Raw genomic sequence first — 16,974 nt, forward strand, 5'->3', positions numbered from 1 at the left:
GAACCCGGTGAGTAAGTAGGCGAGTGGCGTTGATCTACTGGACCAACCACCGTTCCATCGGAGGTTGAAGGAAAACTAACGGCCCACGGGGGTGTGGGTGTGTGTTGCGCAAAAGTAGAACACACACTACAAGCGCATAGGAAAATTAATAACTTCCTGCCTTTTCTCCGGGTTGAAGTGCATTCCAGCATATTGCATTGCACGGCACGCATAAACACAGGGACGGAACAAACGGAACAAAGCGTACGCAGCGTGTTACTCTTGGTTTGGCGCAAAACTGGCCAACGGAAGATGGAGAAGCCTAAAAACGAAACAAGAACGTGTGAGCTCGATGCGTTTCGTTTGGTGCTATTTGTGTGATGATTTATTTTAATTCGTAAGCGTACTGGTTGGTACGTGCGGAAAATCGAGTGAAAATACGCACTTCCCTAAATGGTACGCTTTCCCACAGGGGTAACGCAACGCCACAAGAATAAACTTAGTACATTGCGTTTCGCTCAATTATAATTATTTTCCCTCCCGTTTGCGGGCAACACCACTCAAGGACGATGTCCATTACAGAAATACTCTGCCAGGATTTATGTCGGTGCTTGTAGGGATTTATACGTTTCTTGCTGTAATTTTCACACGCAATCCGGCACCACTTACGGTTTGTGCCATTTTAGTATTCTGCTCCAGAAGTTAACAGTGGAGTGAGAAAGATTCTGTTGACAGCATAGTAATAAACAAGCGTACAAGAACTGGGTTGTTTTTTTTTTTCATACACCAAAAAATGCATTTTTAAGACTTGCAAGCGCTAGAAACAGTGAGAAGTAAAATTCTTATCGTCGTAAAGTTTGAAGCTAGTCACAAGCTTCCCTTTGATCGCTTTGCTGCGTGCAATGAGGAGACATTTGCATGAAGAAAACATAACCACCCTTCCGTTACTTCGTTCCAAATCTTGCTAGCACACAATCAACTCACGCAGTTTATGTTTTGCCGCAGCAAGAAAGCAAAAAACACCCGTCAGACATTACTACGAACTCGCTACGGTAACCAAATAGAAAGAAAAAAAAAACAACAGAAGAAGGTAAAACATTCACCAAACCTAATGTGACCCCTAATCTAACAAAAAAAAACAAAAGTAGGAAAAAAAAGAAACATATCACCGTTTTTCTCCCAAACTGGTTAGCCCTTCGGTGGGAGGAACTCCTGCCTGCCGAACGCATAAAAGTGGGTCGCTAGAGAAAAAGGCTAACGCTTGATAAACAAATCACTGCACATCACCTTCCGAAAGCTTCCGTCGTAAAGGCACACAAAAGGCCTACAGAAGGCTTCTATTTAACGTCATCCGAACTGCAGCATCTCTTCCACCGTTCTCTTCCCGCATCCCGATCGACGTCACACAGTAAAGAAAGTTTTCGGCCTAGATCGCTCACTCAAACCTTAACTCCCAGCCAACAAATCTGTCATCCTGCACTAGCATGATGGACGCTGTATATGGGATGTGGCTTCCGTGACGGCTTAATCCGACCACGTTCGAGCAGTACCGGAACCAGCCGTCATCGATCGAGCAGCCATCGCAAAACCAGGCGAAAGACGGATGAGCTGATGGTGGAATGATAAACGGTGCATAAAATTAAAACCATCCCCTGCGGCAGGTTGGCACGTTGAATGGGGCGGCAGACGGTTCATCTTTGTATGGCGAAAACTAGGTTAGTTTGCGGCCGAGAAAATGCGTGTCACCAAATCTCCTACCATATGGAAAGTGTGCCCGCAAGGTTGGACTGCTGCTAAACGGGCGGACAACGGAGATGAAACTTAAAACTTAACTGTGACATAGAAAATGTAGTGCTATGTACAAGAGAGTTTGCTGATGAGCAGCAGAAATTGCCTGTAAAGGGTGGACAGTGAAAAAAAGATCAATAATTGGAAACTCATTTTGCTACAAAAGCTGGCCAATTGGAGAGACTGCACTGCGTTTAAAGAGATGAGTGGCGGTGTGGTTGGAAGGCTACGGTGGTGAACATGGCCCTGAGGCACAACAATGAAAGCACAAGTATGACCTATAACACAGTGCCCCGCACGAAAATATAGACACTCAGGCGGACAACACACAGTACTACAGTCCGTAGCAAAATTATAGCAACACTCGTCACTAACCTCATTTTTGTTTCAGAAATTATGCCCTATCTAACACATCCATTATATTAATAAGCATAATGCTTAAACAACTTTGTACTTTGGGACATTTAGTTGATCAGTTTTTCCGCTCTACGACTACTTCCAGTTTCTTGTAAAGAGCTTGAAAGTTCAATAGAGATAGAAAGGAGTGTTATTCCACAGTACATCTTGCAACATCATTTTAATGAAGAAAAAATTCCTTTACTATAAATGTTTAAAAATAAGCAACACTATAGCCATGCTACAGACTGTATAGTGTGGCACTGGTGGGCTCTTGAACGATAGCTGTATTTAGCTAAATGGTCACAGAAACGGAAAGAGAAACCCCGTTTGGGGAGCGAACGAAAGAGCAATAATAAAAAGCGAACTATAATTTGGAGGCTGCCTGCGGAACGGAACATTATCTCCAATGGTTTCAGTACATTTCTAAGCAGTGGGAGAAGAGTGGTGGAAAAAAAAGAAACAAAATGGGCACTGAATAAACTGATGATCGGCTGTCGATCGGATAGCATGTCATTATCTCGAAGGCTTAGCTAGTAGCCCGCCCAAGCACACCGCGCCAGTATTATAAGAACCTTGGTTATATACACGATACACCGAGCCTCTTTGATGTTGCCATGGCACTACATTCGTGGCCTAGCTTTATCTAATATCCACATACAGCTGCTACGGTAAATATAGCAAAACGAGAGTGAGAAAATTGTGCGCATGCAAAAATGATTCGGTATTGGAGGCATGCAAATATGCTGGTAATTCCGTTCCTCTGCAAAACGTGGTGGTGGCCTGATAATGGAGATGTTTTATAACCATACGAACCATACATGAGATGAGAAAGATTATTATGGCGACTACCGTTCCGCCTCGTTTCGCATATTACAAACCCATAAATGGTAGAACTAATCCCCCTTCCCCCTCACTGAAACAGTTGAGAAAGAAGCTATATACTGCTGTGCTTGGCATGAACGAAAGCAAACCATTTTACTGGCCAGCATTGTCTCATGGTACACTTATGGCAGCACAAGTGTGACTGTTTCAAAAAAAATGTCTCCATCACTAAACCACGCGCGGCAGCACGTTCTATTGAGTAGCTGTATATACACAGCCACCAGTACTGTGCGTAACGCTTGCTAACAGCAAATATTTATGAGCTCACTAACGTCAAATTGGCAGCAGCAAAACGATCCATATGTGGATCGGACGCTGCTCACTTTAGCCTGTGCTGCAACGCGTCTACTCGGTATCTTTCTCTCTCTCTGTCCCTCTCTCGTACATACGCACGCATGCTCCTAACTGAACGTGCGGCGTGTACTTAAAGAGCATACACGCTTTGCTGTGCGCCTACTACGGTGCAGTGACAGTGTGCCGCCATTCTACTACTGATGGCGCCTAGCACACGCACTGCTTACCATACGTCATCCGTTGCGGGGAAAATTATGGCACAAATGCAAATGGCGAAGCTTCTGAAGGAGCCAGTTGCGTGGATGGTGACCACACGATCGACTATGGCCAATTGGAAAAGGGGAAGAGAGCGCGCAGCATAGCTCTGGCGCCATCTAACGGATGGTATCGTATCGTAACGAGCGTGCAGGGAAATGAAGCCATCACAGCTCGGAGGTTGATTGGTCAGTCCTTGCCCGTATGAGCTTTAGTGTGGCTGTCCACATTAGTGTGGCGGTGGAGCCGACCTTGTGGAGTACAATGGCGGTGAGTGGCTGCCGTCAATAGGCCGGCACAGACAGAGTCAGCAAGTGACAGCGGTAATGACGTGAAGCATTCTACTTGCCCGATAGAACATTACTATCATCGAAAGAAAAGGCCAGTCATTGGTACAGGTGTGGGACCAAGAATCAAACAGGGATGACAGAAAGTTCCGGTAAGAACGATGATAGACAGAAAATGTCACGTCAAGGACAGCTTCGTGAAGGGATTACTTCATCCATTCCGAGTGTGATCATACGTTTTAGAAAGTAAGCAAGCGACGCGTAGGAATGCATTTATCCTGGATAAGAAAGGATTAAACGAAGGATAAACCATTGTACAGGATTATCCCGGCTTACGACTGTGGGAACAGTGTTTGTAAGTCGGTAAGTCTTTACTGCTGTCATTTTTAAAGCTTCGATGCTGTATTAATCGTAACAAATACTGCCAAGCCTTCTTCACACCCTTCCCAACACGGGCGCTTTCAAGCAGCATGGAAAAAAGTCATCAGCAACCATTTAATTACCACATTACCAATTCTTGCGCTGTGCTTTTTTCCCCATTCCCTACTGATAATCGACCTGCATTCCACAAGGTCCACATTACTTCACCACATCATTGCCAGTGTTCCTCGACTCATTCTTCCCCTTTCCAATCTCTATCAATCAAGCGTCCATCCATCCAGCAGCACTTTGCAAACAAAGGGTATATGCGGGCGTTCCTGTTACGCCGCCGAACGCATATTTGCGACGTCTGCGATTCAATCAAACGGCATCAAAACACGCGATAATCTGTTGACTGGGCGCGTGGAACCACCGTTCACTGTTTTACCAATTTATTGTCCCAGAGTTTCTGTTTTTTGTACATCGCACCACGGAAGCTGCAAACGCCAGCGCTCGTTAATCACGTCGCGTGATGAACTGTGCATAAAAGCGGGTCCAAACAAATGACAGAAAAAACGGATAAAAAAGAGTTACTACTGCGCCAAACTCAAACACTGCAGACGTTTGAACTTTGGCTTAAGTTGGGCTTCTTTTTTCTTATTTTATTCATAAGCGACGTTTCTTCGCAAGCGAAACCATCCAACCGGTGGGCCCTGTGTCTCCACCGAGAACGACAAACAGATGTATATCAGATGGTGTTGCTACAGTCCCTACTACGTGTCTGCTATTAATTTCCCACTTTCGCTTATTAACCTTCACGGAAAAAGTTTGAGCGTGTGTGCACACTTTCCAGGGAATGGCAAAGAGCCGTACATTTGACTTTGACATGACCGGATTAAGCAGGATTAAATGACGGACTGTTTTCCTGGATGAAGGGGTAGTAGTAATTGGAGAAAAAAAGGGAAACAAATGTCTGAATCATGTTTCACCAGCAATTTCTTCAATGTACGAGAAAATGAAGAATAAGACAGCGCCATATGGGAATGAACGTGCGACCTCCATCGGAGGCATTCCTTAGGATTCCACAATGAAGAAGATAGCGAAAACCAAAAAAAAAAAGCAAACACAAGAACATAATCAACCATACTGTTCCGAACAGGCCTCCCTCCAATTGTTTTGCTAAAACTTTGCATAATGCTAAACAGATGTTGCCACATCCTAACAGTCCACTACATCGGCTGGCAGGAATTAGAAACCAAAAAGGCATTTGCTAATGCTCGATTGCCGTTAATTACTTGCTTCGGACATTATTTCAGCTTCCTTCGCTTAACAAATTGGATCCGATTGCAGCGGTAATTGTTATTCTGATCTCCAGTTAGACGCTTCAGAAGCCACAAAGTATGCTCCGTTACAAGCACCAAATGGTTGTTAAAACGTCCTTTACATAGCTCCACCAGTGTCCAAGTTTCCCCGAGATATCCGCGGAACTTTGCTGCACGAAGCGTTAGCTCACAATCCCCACAAAGTGTCCGGGTATGTCTACGGTTGTTAACCACCCCGAGGAACGCCTCCATCAGCAGTGAAATGAAACGGCAAGCAAAGCTTGTAAAAATATCCCCCAAACAGAACGCTATACCTCTGCCCGGTTTCCCATAACAAACATCTCTCGCTGCTCCAAAAGTCGCTGACGTGTATGGGGCTGGAATTTGTTTGGCAACCATACGGTGGACAACGGGGAAATGGAAAACTCCCAAGTGAGATATTTACCACCTTTCCTAAGGGTCCACAAAACTTTCCAGAGCGTCGTCCATTTGGCTGTTGAGGAGAGGTGTTCGCACCGTTAGAGTGGGGGGGATGGGGGCACTCACGGTGTATTCTAATTTCACGACTGCGCCTGCAGCGAAGGTTTACATTTCCGAGACCCTCTCATCCGATTCCAGGCGATATCTGATTCCACCGTTCCTTTCCAATGGGGCCCTCACGGAAGAATGCGCAGTCGGCGTTGGTTGGCGTACGTACGTGGCGGTGTGACATTTGGGCAGGCTCGCACTGTCTCATCCGGAGCGAAAGGTGATGGAAATAGCAGCTGTAAAAATGCCCATTAGTCCGGGTGGGTCGATGTGTTGGAATCGTGAACTATGGAGCGTTGGAACAGCATCTCTATTCGATTATTATTTACAGAATAAGAAATAAAGGAATTTGGAGATCAAAACACGCGTGAAAACGTGGAAGCATTGTCCACAAAACAACTCTTTCAATTCAGATTTGATTAGAGAACATGCAAGAACACATTTTATCACAAAGTCCCCAACAAACATCAACATGTTCTCGAACTGATGTACCATCCGTGTTGTACACTAACCACACGGTGCTGCATTCCGACATGCATGCCTGGTTGGTACACGAAACAGTAGCGCATCGGATGACAACGACCATCCTTAAAAAAATATGTACACAAACGAAGATTGATGGATGTACGGAGGAGCATTGAAATGCGATAGTACCTCCCAGTGTCTGCTCACTCCAAGATCTTAACGTTTGTAATAAGAGGTTACACTCTCACCACCGAGCAGTAACCTTAAACTGCTTCCACTGACCACAGGCGTCTGAAGTTTGGATGACGATGGATAAGTCTTTGTCGAGCCAATTCAATGCATCGCTCCTAGGCATTGGCCAAAGGAGAAAAAAACTCTCTATATCGTCTTCAACGAAATCGATACGAAACACAACGGAAGATCGATGAGCATTATGGCGATGTTTGGACAGTTCAATAGATGTCGCCTGACCGGCTCCTTAAGCAAATGTCTCGACATTCTTCAACGTCGTGAGGACCTCTTTAAAGAGCAAATCCCATACCACCGTGTGTAGTGTAGTGTCACCTAAGCCCCCCATTCAGCTTGCACTAATAACTCCCGAAATGTGCAGCATCCCATGAAGCGATAAATGATGTGTCATTTCTTTTAATTCAAATCAATATCCCAAATGTCGAACGAGTCGTGAAAGAATTACATACAAACAAGCGCAACTTTGTCGTTTATAATGATCCGCTTTTAGAGGCACTGCAATCCTCACCATGCACCTACGCATTTCTGTGCACCCATTGGCTCGTAAAGTGTACGAAAAATGCTTCCCAAGCACGAAGATGCTCGTGAAGCCATACGTCTTGCCCGGTGATGGGGAAGGGATAATATTAACGGGTCGCCCATCTTTCCTTTTGGAGGCGTAAAAGCAAAGCGCAACACCGAACAGAAACACAAGAAAGTGTTTCCTAAAGATCGTAAACCTACCATCGTAACTCACCCGGGTTGGAGCAGTCAACCTCTTGTGCTTCCGCCTCGTCTGCTGCTCAAGGAAAAAAATGCACCAGAAACGCATGCTAATGCTCGCAACGATCGCGATCGTATTTTCGGGAGTACGGGTTTTGTTTGTCCCTGGCACATAGTATGACACTATGGCGTAAACGAGTGGACATGTTATTTTCGGTAAAAGTTACTTAATACTGATGCAAAACTACTACACAATATGGGCTTAAAACTAATTGTAAATAAAAAGTCGTTTAAATATATAAATTAAACAAAAAAAAGCTCTATTAAGGAAGGTGTTGATCTCAGTAATATTGATCTCAGTAATATTGTCATTTAACCGATGGAATTCTTTAAACATCTTTTCAAAAGAATTTGCAGTGATTTTTAATTAAATTTTAATTTTAATTAAAAGTTTGACTTTAACCAGATTATTTGCACTTTGTTTGACAAGAGTTTAAAAATTTATTTTTATTATAAATTCTTTAATTTCTTGATTTTAAAAGATTTTGTAATTGATCTATAACCTTTAAAACTGTGTTATAATAAAAAATTTGGTTGTCAATGGACTACAATCACGTTTTTTATTAAATATCCACTCGTTATCTCAACATGTCGCCCCAAAAGCAGTCATCCATCCAACTATTATGCTCATGGCCCTTTTTGTCCGACTCCCTACGAGTTATTTACGCTTGGACAAGCAAATTTTGCCTTGCCCGTGTCGATCGGTGCTTGCGAGCACCAGAATGAACCAAATAAACACAAAGAAAAACATTCGATTTCCATCCGGATGGCGATGGGTCGGTACACACCCCTGGCATATGGCAAAATCGTGGAAAGCCGAGAAACTCCACTCCACTTTGACACACTGATGATCGTCGCATCTTCTGAAGATCTTCCCGTAGCATAACATACATCACTCAACGCGGAAGACGTAAAAAAAAAAGAAGAAAGAAAAAGAAACATTGCATCGGCGGCCATCACCATAAAGTGCATTTCCGTCTCGACGAGTTCGCACGACGCGAACGGTCCAACTTTTGTGAATGATCTAAATCCAAATCCAAAACAAGCTAAACATTACACAGCCATCGTCCCCTGTTTCTCGCTGTGTTTAAACATCGCTCAGCAAACACGCGAATGCGCGAGACAGACTAGAAAAGATCGGTAAAATATAAATATATGGCCGATAAAATTAATCCCTGAAGCACACACACTTTCAATTTATTCCCGAACCGAGGCCGGGGGTAATCTGCATGACATGGTTTCTAATTTTTGTGACTCTCATTCGTTATTTCTTTTCCCTTCCTTTGTTACTTTCCCATTCGTTCCCGCTCAGACATACACACACACACACGAAAGTCAATCGCTCTAGTTTTGTGTTTTCCTTTCCTGTTCTGTTGCCAAGTTTATTGTTATCATCTTGATTTCGCATACTTTAGCATCATCAAAGCATTTCTTACATATTTATTTGTTTCTTTTCTTATCTCTTTTCGGCAATGTTTTGTGTGCTTCATCTTACGATCGTTGATTTCATTCCTTTCGTTTCTGTTTTTCATTTTCTTTCCTATTGTTATCTTCTATTCTGTTGCCGATGGTTTTATAGCGTTTTTCTTCTTCATTAGTTCGGTTTTGCTAACACTGCCGATTTGTTTTGCAAGTTTATTTGTTCGCTCTTTGCTGCCTACGCTTACCATTTCTTCTTACCTTTTATTGTTCTGTCATCATAAATTGTAAACTGTCTGGTTTGTCCGATATCGAACCGATCGAGTGTTGGTTTTGTTGTCGATTGTGTGTTTTATCTTGTGAAACTACAAATTCGAAAACGTGCCTTTACCAAATCATCAAAAAGGCGCCCCTTCTTTTTTTCAGGAAATGCTCACGGATGGAAGACAATCCGATGAAGGTGCACGATATTTATGACAAGAGAAGTTGTTTAAAATTTAATGGTTCAGCTTTGTATAAACACAACCCCAAACCCCAACCCAACCGATGATCCGTCCCATGTTGGATTTGAATGATGAGTTCCCAAATGATATAATCATAACTTCAACTTTAGCCCCCAAAAAAGTCCCAAATGTCCGGCAATCTTTCACTGCGCCGACTTATTCCCAGGCCCTGTGACCGCTTTGTTCCGCCGTATCGATTGGCATCATCATGCTGCCCGCTAGTGTACGTAAATTGAACGCCAAACATTCTCATATGCTTCAACCACTTCCAAGTCGCGATTCATACCCGCGGTCAAACAAAAGTCTTCCGCTTTGTCGTGTTTATACTGGACCGGTTCATTTTGGGGGGGCCGGGTGTGAAGCATGAAGTATTCGCGGTGCACTTAGAGACGAATCGACCATTGAACCATCTTTCTTTGCCATCTCATCCACCATCCGCTTTTCCCCGTTTTCCACACTACCCTTCGTATCATTCCCGGAGCGTCTGGTTTGGATGTTGGAGGCTCTCCTTTGGTCTATGGTTGGTTTCTTCTCGGCTGAAGCCTATTTTAATGTTTCGTTTTTTTTGCGTCTCCATCACTTGCACCTCTTCCTCACTACCTTTTTACTACACACACGCTGCCTACACACATTAACGCCCCACCGTACGACACACTCATCTACATACGCAAAAAGCGCAAAGGCTCGTGTTCGCGCAGCTTTTAGGAAGGAATCAAGCAATACTACCACACAAAAATACACACACTTTCAAGTTGGTTTTGTGCTGCGTGAAGGGCCATAAGGGGATGTTTGGGGATGTTTGGGGGTTGGCTGTAGCCGCGACAAGTAATAAAATAATCTCAACGTCGAGAGTCGGGACGGTTGGCGAACACGCGTGTATATGCCGCGAGTTCGAAGCTCATTCCGTGCGCTTTCCGTGACCGAATGCTAACGACACGGTGTGCTCCCACTCTCTTGCGCCGGGGGTTCTCTTCTGGTGGATGGTTTTTGGTTTTTTGGCGAGCAGACCAGTCCGTGAAGTTCGATTGGGCGCTATGATCGTGGAACGGTGAACTAAATGAACGGTGCTGGGTGGTGTTTTGCTGGGTGGGATGCTAACGTATGAGCAATAACAATAATCAAGCGTGCAACTTCTCCCGTGGGGTTGCGGTGGAGCAAATGAGATGAAAAAGAAGCATGCAAAACCCTTACACCGCGCTCGTATCGCAATCGATCGATGGTACTGCGCTGGACCGAGGGAAAAATATAAACGGCTGATCAGCTCGATCCCTTCCCTTTTGTTAATGCGACACACTGGCACCGTTCGAGAACAGCGCACAGTATGCGTCACACAATTAGCATGCATGCGCCGTACAGCTGCCGTTGAGCCGTTGGTGGAGCAACAATTTGATCTACAATAAATTATGGTACGACGGCGACAGTATGGGTTGCACATTTCTTCACGCTGCATACGAAATGTGTGCAATGTGTGCAGTGTCAAATGCAGCGTAAAGCGAAGAGAATGTTTCTTTGTTTTCGTTTGTATTCGCTTGTATATCAAATGATCGTTTTACTAAACAAGTTAACAGTGAAAAAAAAAAATAAATTTGCATGATTTAGATCAAAAGTCGTTTTTGGTAAGATTAACGATTTTAAATGTTTTTTTTCCCAATGGACCTATAAATAAATCGAATTGTAGTTAAGAAAACGAACAAGTTTTTTTTTAACAAAATGGCAGCAAATGAAGCTGACATCCGTATCTTACAGGGTTTCTTAGATGATAGGACAACACAAACGACTATGACAACAATCGAAGCACTTGGCATCTAAACGGCCTTAGATGGTAAGAAAATGAAATCAGACGAAATGAAATCGAAGCACATGATATCATAATTAAAGCACATTTTACCATAACTAATTTTACCATCTGTGAAGTACGATCACAAAAGTAAGAAGCATTTTAAGTAACAAATAAATTGTTCCTATTGCTCTCATAGTCGTTTGTGTTGTCTCTGTATTTATATTTGCAAAACTGTATATCAATGAAAAAAAAAAATACTGAAAACTACAGCCATAAGCCCACTTTGCGTTCCACCTCAATAGATGATTCATAGTTCCACATCAATAGAACACATTCCATTCCCAGCTTTTGGTCATCCGTTTTACATGACCGTTTCAAATTTTCATCTAACCTTGTACCGCTTATCAGCGCCGTTAATTTGTCAAACAGTTTTGCATTAAATTTGCTTGTTCCTACTAATGGCCTTCTGTAATGTTCCCGATACGAAACGCGATTCGTCAGTACGCGCGTGCTTATCGAAACCGATCTTTCATAACAATTGCACGTTTTTGTATTATCGCACAAGAAAAAAAACAACAAGAAACACCAGCGTCGAAAAGAACAATTTGTCGATTTAATTTTGGCGTGTTTTACACCAACAAATCAGTTGTAAGCGGAACAGTATAAATTAAATAACAATTATCTGCTCTTACTACACACAAACATTTGCGGTTACGAATTTATACCAAAATCGTGTATGAAGATTTGCCAAATGGTGTGACCAACACTGTACTCTTGGCGATGTTTCGCCTTTGCAAAGCCTTCAAACGATAGCTATGAAGCTTCCAAAGGCGGGTGAGAGTTAAGCCACACGTACATATACCCACGGCATGCTAGGTAGCTAGGTCTACCGCTTCACGAACGTAGATCTTGAAGTAGACAAACGGTCCTTAGGAAAATGAGGTTCGTTACGATCGATTCGCCGGAAAGGGCCTAGCGGACGGGTGGCCGGGTACGGGAAGGTAGAAGGGACGGTTGCAGCAAGCACTCGGTGTGACACCTACCCAAACGGATGGCTCCCCGCGCACTGTTGTCGTGAGCATGGGGATTCGGTTCACTTACACGTAAGGTATTATGCTGGTCGTTTGGTAGCATGTAGCACGATCATCCGCGCGGTTGTAGAAACCGGGCGAGGAGAAAATGGTTTAATGCAACCAAGCGCCTAGACCAAACGCTTTTGCCGAGAAACACATTGCCGTCCTGTGCCTGTGCCACACAAATGTAAATGAGGTAAGGGAGAGAGAGAAAAAAAGTTCACTACATCATATGGTAATCAATTTCACCGGCGTGGCCTAAAAACTGTACAAATATTGCACATCTCGTTGACAAGATCACTCTCTGTGGTGGGAAATTTAGCGTGAGCGTGCTTCCCGACTGCCAAATCGGTGCATTTCGCTACAATAGGGACTTGTAACGGTGTGCACGCTTTGGAATGCTAATCCAAGATGGTGTTCCAACATGGAGAGGTCTTCACGGTAAGCGACCTACAAAGCGTGCCCAGCTCCACATACACACATTTTGCCAATCAACCTGCCCTAGAGCGGTTGATCAATCGCCACCGTACAGTGAGTTTCCAAAACAAAAAACCGGAATTCACCATGAGTCGCCATCTTTCCTGCTCCCCGATCAGCTTTTGATGATCTCTAACTGTCCCCAAAATCTGCCACGGATTTAAGCTACTTACGAGCGCACGGTTAAGCCGCCGGCAAAGGAAACCGGACCGATGAAAACGTGTTTCCCAGTGCTTCCGAAGGGTCTTTGGCGCTCTTTTGACGCGGTGTGATAGTGTGACCGAATCTCGTCCGTATGCTGTTCGATTGAAGTCCGATAACGACCACGTCAAGGTTGGCTATAACGATAACCAATAGACCGAAGCGATCATGCTGATGTGTTAATACATTTTTCCGTTGGAACTTTTAGGCCCAACACGGTACGCATCAGTTCTCCATTATCGGAGCAAAGGTGAACAACTGCTGGAACTGCTATCGAGTAACCTTAATTCATCCCGCACCACTAGCACCACTTTGTGGGAAACACGGGAAGGATGTGTACAAACAAAACCAACAGCGTTAAACCTCTACTCGGTCCAAATGAGGCATGAGGCCCACCCAGAACGTTTTGTAAACCTGGACCTGGACGACGTGCAAAACCTCACGGAATGTGAGGTGATATGTTCTTCATTTCTTTCCGTTTCGAACGGGTGGTTTGGTTTTCTTGGGGAAGCAAAAAAAAAACAAGCTACTTCCCTATCACCTTAACGTCACCCGTGGGTGCATGGTCAAAGAAATGAAAAAAAAACTCCCAACAACTGTGTCTAACTATCATCGGCTTCAACGTGCCGCAAGCGTTGAGTGATAAGCGTCGGGAATGGTTTGTTATTTAGAAATAAAACAAACAACGTGCTAACCACCGTTTGACAAGCCGTTATATCGCCCGGTACCGCCTGGTAGAATGCTTTCACAAAATCTAAACAGCTGGCAATAGGGCAATAAAGTGATGAGTTAAAGAAAAAAAACCACTCCTACAGTGGCGCAGCGAAGCGTTTAATGAGCGGTTGTAGATCAAGTTGTAGTTTTTTTATTACGAGAGAAGTGAGGGTAATATGGTCTAGTTAGGCTAATATTTTGTGAACGAATACATATCTTAAATACGATAACAAAGGGCCTAATAGAACCGATCACAAGTACAACGCGATTGAAGTTCTTGTCCACACTTTCGACGTCTCTTATTAGAGCGAATTGTTTAGCTGGCGTAATCTTTACGATCGTCTTCGAAAATAAAAAAAACGAAGATTTCATCTTAATTGAGATGCCAATCTTTCGGACCCGTTTTGCTGATAAAGCAAATGTTCTTTGACCTGGGTTGTCCGATGGGCCGGATTCTTTTTGTTCACGGAAAGCAGCAACAGCAGCAGTAAAAGGTGATAAAAATATTTATTGATCTCATGAAAAATTCATTACACAAAAAAAACACGATGACCGCAGAGCTTCAGCTGTTTTGGAAATCGGGCGATCAGGAGAATGAATGCATGGCATGTGGAAGTATCCAATAAAAATGTTTCCAATCAAAATATCTCGCACGATCGCACAGGAAGATTTCGGCTCCAAAAAACCCAACGCCACTAACATGAAGTTGATAATTTCATTAAAGTGCCATCATTTTCAACACCGAATGACTCTCTCGTTTGGTGTTTGTGGAGTCTTCGTAAGTGTCCCGGCACTGGTAGCTGGTCTAACGTTTGCTTCTAACCACGAGCGAAGATGAAATTTGTCTGATGGACAACTCATCGTCACGTTAAACGGATGCTCCCCATGGTGCTAACGTATGATCCTGTTTAGACCTCCCGATGCGCACCCGAACCGATCCCGTGTGGGATGTGAATGTGGCTGGTGGATGCCCTGGTGGTGGTGGTGGCGGTCATCAGTTGCAGTTGGATGCAGTTACATCTCGAACTTGAGCGTTTTATTCTTTTTTATGCTTTGTTTCTTCCTTTCTTCCTTCGATCCGAACCCGATCAATTCGACTGTGTCCGATTGGCGTTTTGAGGCCAGACATTTCCACATTCCTCCTCCCAGTAATGTACCCATCTTGTTCGATTCCTTTCTCCAGCGCTTTCACACCTACTCATCAAACCACGGCGATTATTCATTCTCTAGTGGCCGCGGCCACAACACCATTCCCATTAATCGGCCCACACGCGCCACAGCAATCTGGCAGAGGGGTTTGGTTGCTGCAGATACGGTCGTACACAGCCATATGGTTCCAGCGTGGTCGTGAATGCACAACACTGCACCTTTGGTGCATGAAACAACCCACAAACAGTAAAAAAAAACCAAACAACTCTCCCACGCAACGGCAAAAATCTGGACGCATAAAGTACAGGGACAGGACAAACTGGAAGACTTCGAATAATATTGAAATCACTTACCACACGTTACTCCCAATCACGTGGAAGCTGCAATCCTGTGGAACAGCCACACCGAATGAAATCGAAACTGAAGCTCAAACTGGCCCACTTCTTCTTGCCGGGCAGGTATCACAAAAACACTTCCACTTCTTTATCGGCAGTGATCACTTGTACACTTAACAATCTTATCGATTGAATTCTCTATCCTAGAGGGCCCTAGAGGCGCTCGCTTCTACACTACACTACGAAGAAAGGATGCGCACGTACAACAGCTGCACACCACGTACACTATGAAACACCGCAGGACGAGATCATCGTACAATCAGGAACGAACGATATCGCTACTGCCACCGTACAGTGGAAAACCGGATAAATGTTGAGGAAGCACCAGTACGCTCGCCCTTACTCTCATGCCGCTTATCATCGTGCGTCAGAACCGGCAAATTCCGGCACCTACTCCGGCAATGATTACTATTTTGACAGCTAGCCTTGTTATCTTGTGTGGTAGTCGAATCGAATCACTCACTCCACCGCTTCGTCCCGTCCACGTCTGGTGTTGTACGATGCTTACGAAACAATCTGGTTGGCGCGGTACATCATCCAAGTGAGCATTGTTGCGGAAGTTGTGTGCACCATTCCATAGCTTCCTTTGCTGGTGATGTCATTCAGAAAGGGTTTTATTTCCTGACGTTCGTCGCTGCTGGAAGCACACCCGTGAAGAAAGTTCAAAGAAGGTACCTATCTCCAAATTCTACACCAAGCACCGCAGAAAACCAACGACAGACAATGCACAATGAAACGGGACGGATCTGTATCTATCCATTCGTTGTCGGGTGTGTTGCCAAACGTGGAAATCTGCAATCGGAAACTCCACTTGTTCACCCACTTGGTTCTTTGAGGAGCGGAGACTTGATACGCTCTTTTCACCTTTCTGCTGGATACAATACGCACACTTGCTATTTTTTACTGCAAAAAAAAACACACGGGAGACTCCCCTTTCGGTTCTAATCCGGCAGTATCGTGTTGTTTGCTGGATGTACGCTACGGGGCAACAATGGAGCTGTTCCACACCCTGGCCATATGCAAATGGGGCGGTGGGTTTGTGCCCGCAAAGTCCAAGATGCACCGTTTTCCAAACCAAAAAAAAAGACTTTAACACACTTTAAAACACAACTTGGTTGCGGTAGGGCTACGGTTTAACTAACAACATTTCACACTCACAACATTGTCGGACACCAGACAACGCACGCCCGCACGCATCGAGAGCCAACGTTGGTTTGAGAGATATGCTCTCTCTCGCGTATGCAAACAACCCCTACTGGGGAGCACATTTGGCGAATACAGGGTTCAAAAATTAACTGACGGCATTTGGACACTCATAACAAAACCCTTATACCTTTCGGAAGTATGAATTTGTTTATTTCTTAACAAAATGCTGCGTTCACTTTTAGAACTCACACAAGGATTTTGCAAACAATTTACATTTATTGATCTTTGCTGGTAAAAGAAGCTGCAGATGGATCCTCTGACATTTGGATGGAGGCGCGCAAAAATGTTGGAAAAGCGTTTTTCTCCGAAGTAAAATATCCCCTTTTCTACAGTTGGAACGAGAGAGAGAGAGAGAGAGCAAAGAGCGATTCGTATGTACTCTCGAAAGTTTAGGAAAAGTTTCTCTCTCACTCTTCCTTTCTCGCTCTCTCCTTTTATGTTTATTCATGCTGTGAAGTAACGAACAGACCCTGAGGCACTGCTCTAG

At 44.2% G+C, this 16,974-nt stretch overlaps 1 protein-coding gene across 1 annotated transcript in view; it reads right to left on the reverse strand.

Annotated features, from left to right (window-relative positions):
• Nucleotides 1-16,814, reverse strand: part of LOC125760506 (ras-associated and pleckstrin homology domains-containing protein 1) — a 49,820-nt gene extending 33,006 nt beyond the window's left edge. Inside the window, exon 1 of the mRNA XM_049420693.1 lies at nt 15,240-16,814. The gene's annotated coding sequence lies outside the window, so the exon portion shown is untranslated. The remainder of the gene's footprint in view (nt 1-15,239) is intronic.
• Nucleotides 16,815-16,974: the final 160 nt, after the last annotated feature.

Source organism: Anopheles funestus, chromosome 2RL (genome assembly GCF_943734845.2).
Source record: "Anopheles funestus chromosome 2RL, idAnoFuneDA-416_04, whole genome shotgun sequence".
Classification (NCBI taxonomy): domain Eukaryota; kingdom Metazoa; phylum Arthropoda; class Insecta; order Diptera; family Culicidae; genus Anopheles; species Anopheles funestus.